The 7,997-nt window shown below is 39.3% G+C and overlaps 1 pseudogene; it reads left to right on the forward strand.

Annotated features, from left to right (window-relative positions):
• The first annotated feature begins 388 nt into the window (after positions 1-388).
• On the forward strand, positions 389-4,417 carry LOC128052891 (etoposide-induced protein 2.4 homolog; annotated as a pseudogene).
• Positions 4,418-7,997: the final 3,580 nt, after the last annotated feature.

Genomic DNA, 7,997 nt, shown 5'->3' on the forward strand with positions numbered 1-7,997 from the left:
TACCTATGATAACAGGTACTGATGTACTGAGTACAATTATAGCGGTGCACACATGTGCTGAGATGAGAACAGAGCCCTGTGAATATCTGCTAAACTAGAGTTTTGGGAACATGTCTGAGTGAGGAATTATCTTGGCATTTATAAGAAAAAAAAAAAGATGTGGCTGGAACAAAGTAAGCAAGGATGGGGAGAGGAAGAGAAGGTTGATTGGCTTGGGAGGACTAGATAATATATAGCTAAGTTACCATGTTGAAAGGGGGATGAGTTTGCTACCTTTGAAACAAAAGAAATAAACATAAAGAAAAACAAAACCTTTTCTTTTTTTTCTTTTTCTAGAACTTTAACTAGGGAAGCGGTGAAACAAAAATTGTCTTACAAAAAGTTCACTATGGTTCCTGGGAACAAGGTGAGCCAAAGTGGAAGCAGATTGATTATCATGAACCCACTGATAGAAGTCCAGGGTGAGGCCATGGTGTCTCTGGTGGATGGTCACACTTAAGTCTGAGGAATGTATGTAGGTAGTAATTAAGGTTCAGTGAATGCAGGGGATAAAAACCTCCAGGACATGAAATACTAGTAATTACATTTTCAATAGCAAGTGTTTTATTTCCACCTTAGATTTTTATAATTTTTTTCCTAAATCAGATTTTCTCAGTCAGAGAGGGACTGAAAGAGGATCATGATCCTACTCTATTAAAGTTTTCTCCCATGAATGGACTCTTCAACTTGTAGTATAGCAAATACAGCAGGGCAGGAATAGAGACAGAGATATAGAGAAAGGACTTGTGAACACAGCAGGGCAGGAGAGGGTGGGACAAACAGAGAGTAGCATAGACATAAATACACTATCATGTGTAAAAAAGGAGTGGGAAGCTTCTGTTAATATATAACATGGGTGGCTCTGCTCTGTGATGACCTAGAGGGGTGGGATGGGGGTTGGGAGGGAGGCTCCTCTGGAAGGGGATATATATATAGTTATGGCTGATTTACATTGTTGTACAGTGGAAACCAACACAATATTGTAAAGCAATTATCCTCCAATTAAAAATAAATTTTAAAAATTAATATTATTATATATCATGTTATTTTCTTTTTGATACACAGCAGTACTCAAGCTCTCAGTTCTCAGGGCTTTTTTAATAATGTTGCTGAGTTACTTCAATCATGTCTGACTCTGCAACCCTGTGGATTGTAGCCCGCCAGGCTCCTCTATCCATGGGATTTTCCAGGCAAGGATAATGGAGTGGGTTGCCATTTCCTTCTCCAGGGTTTTTAATAATAGTCTTAAAAATATTTACAACCCCAGAGAATTTTTATTCTCTTTTAGGTGTTATATCTATTTATATTTCCCTGTTAAAAATGAAAATGAGGAATTTAAAAATATTATTTTATAGAAAATAAAAATAAACCCATGTTATCACAAAAACATTTAAATAAACATCAAATATTCTAAAACCAAACTAGAGAATAGAGACATTGTTTTACAGTTTTGCAAATGTTTTATAGACTTGCCTACTACAAGATAACTGGATTCTCATATTTCTACTTTCAGTCAACTCTGATACATTACTTTAGTTGAAGTACGTGAGGAAAAGCCAACCACACACACAAATAAGTGGATATACATGTTTGAAACCATAAAGAATTTGACAGTAGTAGTTTTGTCATGGGGCAAAGCCTATTAAAAACTCCCAGGAAATAAAAATAGAATTTGTGTAATAATATAAAGTCTAACCTTTTTTTTTTCTTTCTCCTTTGTGCTTAGTCAGATTTCACTTGCTTATAGGGTGCCATGTACAGAAGATTTGTCCTCAGCTTCAAACAACAGATCCTGGAATGAAAGGCTGCATCAGCTCACAGAAACGCCCTGGAAAAACTGAAATTCAAGATGGTGGGCGCCGCTTGCTGAGAGGCTGTGCCTGCACTGAAATCACGAGCTGGAGCAGCATAGCCGTGCCCAGTCCACAGCGCTCTGCCCTCTGTATTTTAAAAAACCCCATACAGCCCCGCCCATGACCTGATGGGAGTGGGTTGTACAGCTGCAGTCCATCCGCAACCTTTTTAGCCCCAGGGACTGCTTTTGTGGAAGGCTATTTTTCCACGGCCAGGGAGCAAGAGATGGTTTGGGGATGATTCAAGTGCATTACGTTTATTGTGCACTTTATTTTTATTAATATTACATCAGCTCCACCTCAGGTCATCAGGCATCAGATCCTGGAGGCTTGGGACCCTTGCTGTAGAGCTAGCTAACTCACATCTGTTCTTTCCTTGATCAGAAACTAAACCTTTCCATGGCTTTTGAGCTGAAATAGGAATGCTTCATTGGCTCAAAGGACACTGGGCCAGAAAGACCCTTGTTGGAACCTGACAGGAACAGGTAGGTAACAGTTTCTCTAAAACTAGATGCATATGGAATATGAAACCATATCAATTAACTTTTTACACTTCCTTATGTTACAATCCATTGATTTATCTTGTCCTTTGTCTGCATCCCTATCCATTTGTGATGTTACATTATGGTCATTAAAGAAATATTGGTTCACTGAGTTATGTAGATATGCCAAATGCTGATATACATTTTTAAATGAAATCAAGTAATGTTAGTATCAGCTTTGCTGGTGGCTTGGCTGGTAAAGAATCTGCCTACAATGCAGGAGACCTGGGTTGGGAAGATGCCCTGGAGAAGGGAACAACTACCCACTCTAGCATTCTGGCCTCCAGAATTCCATGCACCATAGTCCATGGGGTCACAAAGAGTCAGACACAACTGAGCAACTTTCACTTTTCAAGGTTACTATCAGGCTTATTAGCAAAAACTTTACTGGAAAGCTGTAAAGATTTCAGAGATACCTTTTCCAAAATTCTAATATTTGGTTGAAAACTTGAGTGTTACCATTCACAACAAAAGTATTTGCTTTCCTTGAAAAAGCAAATCCATTTCTTTACATTTTAAGACAATCTGTAAAATACTCAAGTCTGAATAAACATTGTTTACCTGCCAGAAATTCTCTCTAGTGAAAATGATTTCATTAAGAACACCTGGACTTCCCAAGGGACATGCTACCCCAGCTCCATGGGACCTGGGTGTGCCAGGTGTTGTGGCCCCGCCTTGAGAACATGTGTTGTGGGAGACATAGGCAAGGGCAAGGTGCTCAAAGGAGCCTGTCTGGTTGACAGTAGGCAGGGAGTCAGAGCCACAGCAGCAAAGCTGCGCAGCCTTCATAGTGACAGATTTGGGGATGCTTCTCCCTCCTCTGTGTAATTGGTAGTTTGAGTGGTGAAGAGATTGCTGACAGTGTCAAAACCTTTCTGCAGTACCTTTCTAGGAGAATCAAGAACACCATTTCTGGAAGTTGTACCATCTCATAGCTAGATGCTCAAATTCAGCGAAAGAAAGAGGAACAGCATCTAAGAAGGCTAGTAGAGTGTTTGAGAGGACATGTAAAGCCCAGGGTATACAAGAGGAAGCAAGATTGAGCCATTCACACCTAATAGAATTTCTCAGTGCTGTACATGACGTGGCAGACTATTCTGCTTCATTCTCTTCCCGGTTTTATGAAGTGTGTATTCCTGTGTTTTAGTCAGTAATGGCCCAAATGATTGGTTATCCATTTCTACATAGAGATGTTTGATTCTGGCTGAAATATTTATTCCCATCAATTTTCAGTGCTCCTCCTCTTTGTGCTTAGCAAAGTTGTGAATGTGATATGATTTTAGAATATAGCTGATCTGGCACTTATGGTATCAGGGAGGAAGCCTCACCCATTTCTTACTGATATGGTCTTCAACATGTCAATTGCAGGCTATTTTCTGTACCTAGGAAATATTTGTGGGTCTCTTTCTCATCCATCTTGTTGGTCAACTGGTTAATCTCCAATCTTTTTTTCTACTCACTATGGTGGACTTTCCAGCAGGCACCCCACCTCCTACATTATCACTAGCTGCCTTTGCTCTGTTCTCTTCCCTTTGTTTTTTATGAACACCAATGAAGCAAAAGGTGAAAGTGTTAGTCACTCAGTCATGTCTGACTCTTTTCCACCACATGGACTATACCCCACCAGGCTCCTCTGTCCATGGAATTCTACTGAAAAGGGTAACCATTCCCTTCTTTGGAGGATCTTCCCGACCCAGGGATTGAACCCAGGTCTCCTGCATTACTGGCAGATTCTTTACCATGTGAGCCACTACTGAAGCCCAATGAAGTAAATACCCCTGGCAAAACCTGCCTTCCCACCTGTAACCTCTTTTCCATGGTGATTTCCTTAAGCAACAGAACCTTCCAGAAAATGGTTTACTGCAGTCTGCCCTTAGTAGCTCAACCTCTGCAGAGAAGCTCCCTTCACAGCACCAGTCTCCTACCAAGCAAGACTGTGGCAGTTCACTGTGTTGGCCATCGAGAAGGGATGGACGGGAATAGGGGGACCCTGTGGCAGCTCTTTTCCTTGTCCACCTTCCCTACTATGAAAAGCAGGATCCACCATGCAAGTGTCCTCTGCATATTCCCTTCTTTCTGAGGAAACTGGGACTTTTGTCTGGTGCACCTAAGGCAGAATCTTCCTGACACTGGCACGTTGATTTCTAACACTGGTGAATCTGAAAGAATCACAGGTTTTTCTGCAGCTCTTTTTCAGCATCTCTTCAGCCCCCCTACTGGAACAGATGGGAATAGATTCCCCCTCCACCAACCGTGCCATTTACCCTGCCTTCCACCACCCTTGGATGAACAGAATTTTGTAATCCTAGCTGTTGTGGAACTGTTATTTTTGCTGTTTTTCTGTGAACCACATATATTGGATGTTGGAGATAAAGGAGAATCTCAGTTCCTCTTGGTCACTTCTTTTATAGCCATCATTGTTACATTTCTTGTAACTCAGATTTGATTTTGTTCCCTCTTGCTCTACTGCAAAAAACAAGCCTGGAGAGAATGGATGGGAGGAAGTACCTTATAGCCAGATCTGCCAGATTTTGAGGGGTGATTTTTTTTCCTTCCCCTTGAAGGGGAAAAAGCTCTTTTTCACTGGTACATTTAAAGTCTGCCAGCTTTGGAGAAATACCAGTGCAAGTGCCACTGCAAAACAAAATGCTAGACAACCTGAACTGTTAAATTCTGGAGGTCAGAAGTACTGTTGGTCACTGCCAGATTTGTCTGGTATTTCAAAGGATTATTGGGTGCTGCAAATAGGGACTGAATGGCAAAATCTTATTAAATTCATAAACCTGTGGTGTGGAAAAAAAACAACTAAGTCACCTTGCAACTGAAACAATTACTAACACCTCCCTTCACACAGGTGCTTTTCCTAACAGCAACCATCATACTCAGGCAGCAGAAGTGCTTTATGACTAAGTTCCATTTCCTTACACAGAATATTGAAAAATATGTACTATGGGGTCAAAATTGAATCAAAGCAATAATTTGCACTGCTTCATCAAGAACCTTGTTAAGTGAAACCTGTATGTCTTTACTGTAAGTTCAGAATGGCAAGAATATAATGAACATGAGAATAGCTTAGTGCCACTGCTTTAATTCATGTCAAAGTGCCATAAATTTTATGCAGAATTGCTTTTGTAACATCAGTGCAGATTTCATTTCAGGAAAACTCTTTAATATTATTATGAAAAAATATTTTTAATTTTTTTTAGTTCCTAAAATGGTCTTAAGGACACCCAGAAGTTCATAGAAGGAACTGTAAAGACTACTGTGATACATAATTAAAGTACATTATGCATTTTATATAAATAATTTTGTTACTGTGTTTGGAATTTACACAGATTGTAAATTTTTTTTTTTTTCTGTATCATATTGGGGTCTTCCCAGGTAACAGAGTGGTAAAATACCTGCCTGCCAATGCAGGAGATGCAAGAGACACAGGTTCAGTCCCTGGATTGAGAAGATACTCTAGAGGAGGGCATGGCAACCCACTTCAGTATTCTTGCCTGGAGAATCTGATTGACAGAGGAGCCTGTTAGGTTACAGTCAATAGGGTTGCAAAGACTTGGACATGACTGAAGTGACTTAGCATGCATGCATGGCAGGAGGGATAGGATAGATACAGGAAAAAAAAAAAAAAAAAGGAGTGGCCTATGGCCATAGTTCCTACAGTCCATGTGTAGAACAAAGTGGTAACCTTGACTGGAATAGATGCCATTAGTGTAGAAGACAAGAAAGATTTAGAAGACAACACTGGTAGTTTGATGATTGATTTGTAAGAGAGAGAGTAAATCTAGATTATTGTCTAGTATGTTTGGATGGTTGGTAGTCTATAAAATCAATACTAGCAAAAGATAAATCAGGAATGTGAAGGTAGGGATTATGAATTTGGTATTGGACACATTGAGCTAGAATTACTTTTTAGAAATCTAAGAAAATGTGATAAGGAGCCAGTTGAAAATGAGTTTAGATAGAAAATACACACTATTCATGGAAGAGGTAATAATGTACCCGTAATTAACCTCACAGTTAACTGTTTATGACTTCGCTATTCTCCAGGTTAATTCTCTTTTCTATGGCAAAGATTGATCATCTTAGTCCAAAGTGAACAGGTAAATGCTGGGCTGCTCTGAAAGAACTCCTTCTCCAGGCAGATCCTAAAATCAATTCTTGTCTCCTAAGTCCCTGAGAATCCCAGGAGTTGCAGTCTGCTTTTCAAAAAACTTTTGCTTTGTTCTTCCCTGGTGGCTCAGTCAGTAAAGAATCCACTGGCAATGCAGGGAACCACCTGCAATGCAAGAGAACTGGGTTCGATCCCTAGGTTGGGAAGATCCCCTGGAGAAGGAAATGGCAACCCACTCCAGTATTCTTGCCTGGGAAATCCCATGAACAGAGGAGCTTGGTAGGCTATAGTCCCTGGGGTCACAGGAGTTGGACACAATTTAGTGACTAAACTACCACTACTTCAGGGTACAGTTTCAGCATTTGGCAAGTCAGGTTTAGTTCCCGCCCCATCCTGTTCACTGGAAACTGGCAAGTTACTAATTGTTGTCTCTCCAGATCCGTGAGACTGCCAAAACTCTGCTGACTTCTCTTCTTTTTAGTTATTAAGAGTCCTTGCATCAGTTCTTGGTCCATATCCATGGCTTGTGTGTTGTGGAACAGAAAAGGCCCTGCTTGAAAATGGAAATATACAATTTTATTGCCCTTCTCCCTATGGTTTTCCTTTCTTTGAGATTACTTTTATCCCTTTGATTGGTTACCATAACAGTTCTTGTATCCTGTCAGTTTTTGAGCACTTCTTGAATTTCTGATGAAACAAAATGCTTCAGGTCCATCTTGTATTTTCCCTGCCCCAGTAAAAGAGTTAATATACACAAAAACTTCTGTTTTCTTATTGATACTCTTGTCTCATCATTTTTAGGCCATTTTAGTGGGTAATTATATATGCACATATATGTTTAATATTTATAAATAAATAATTTATATTCATAATTGCATGTTGATATCTACAATTCCAATCCTTTGCCACAGAGTTCTCCCTCTCTTCCTTCATTTTATGTTTGCATTTCCCTCATACCTGTGGCGGATTCATGTTGGTGTATGGCAAAACCAATACAATATTGCAAAGTAATTAACCTCCAATTAAAATAAATAAATTTATATTAAAAAAATTTTAAAGAATAAAAAAACCTGCTTCCTAACACTTTATGTTATAGAGTTTAAGGAACAGCAAATAGCATTTCCTAGGAATGCATAGTATTTTTTACTCTAAAGGCTACAGGCTTTATGAGCAGTATAAGCCACTTAAAGTTCATTTCTCAGTGCTTCTGAAATGTATTCATTTAAAAACTCTAATGCTCACTGAGCTCAGCATCTAATCCATATAAAGGCAATATGGAACCACGTTTGCATTTATAGCCTATCTATGGGAAACTCTCTTATAAAAGGATTTAAATATCTCTTCAGGGGAGTACCATAAATGTGAATGTGTGAAGATGATGTTAAAATATGGCTGCCGATCCTTTCTGAAAGTATAAAATCTTTTCACTATAAATAATATAATAAT

Source organism: Budorcas taxicolor, chromosome 1, assembly GCF_023091745.1.
Source record: "Budorcas taxicolor isolate Tak-1 chromosome 1, Takin1.1, whole genome shotgun sequence".
Lineage (NCBI taxonomy): Eukaryota > Metazoa > Chordata > Mammalia > Artiodactyla > Bovidae > Budorcas > Budorcas taxicolor.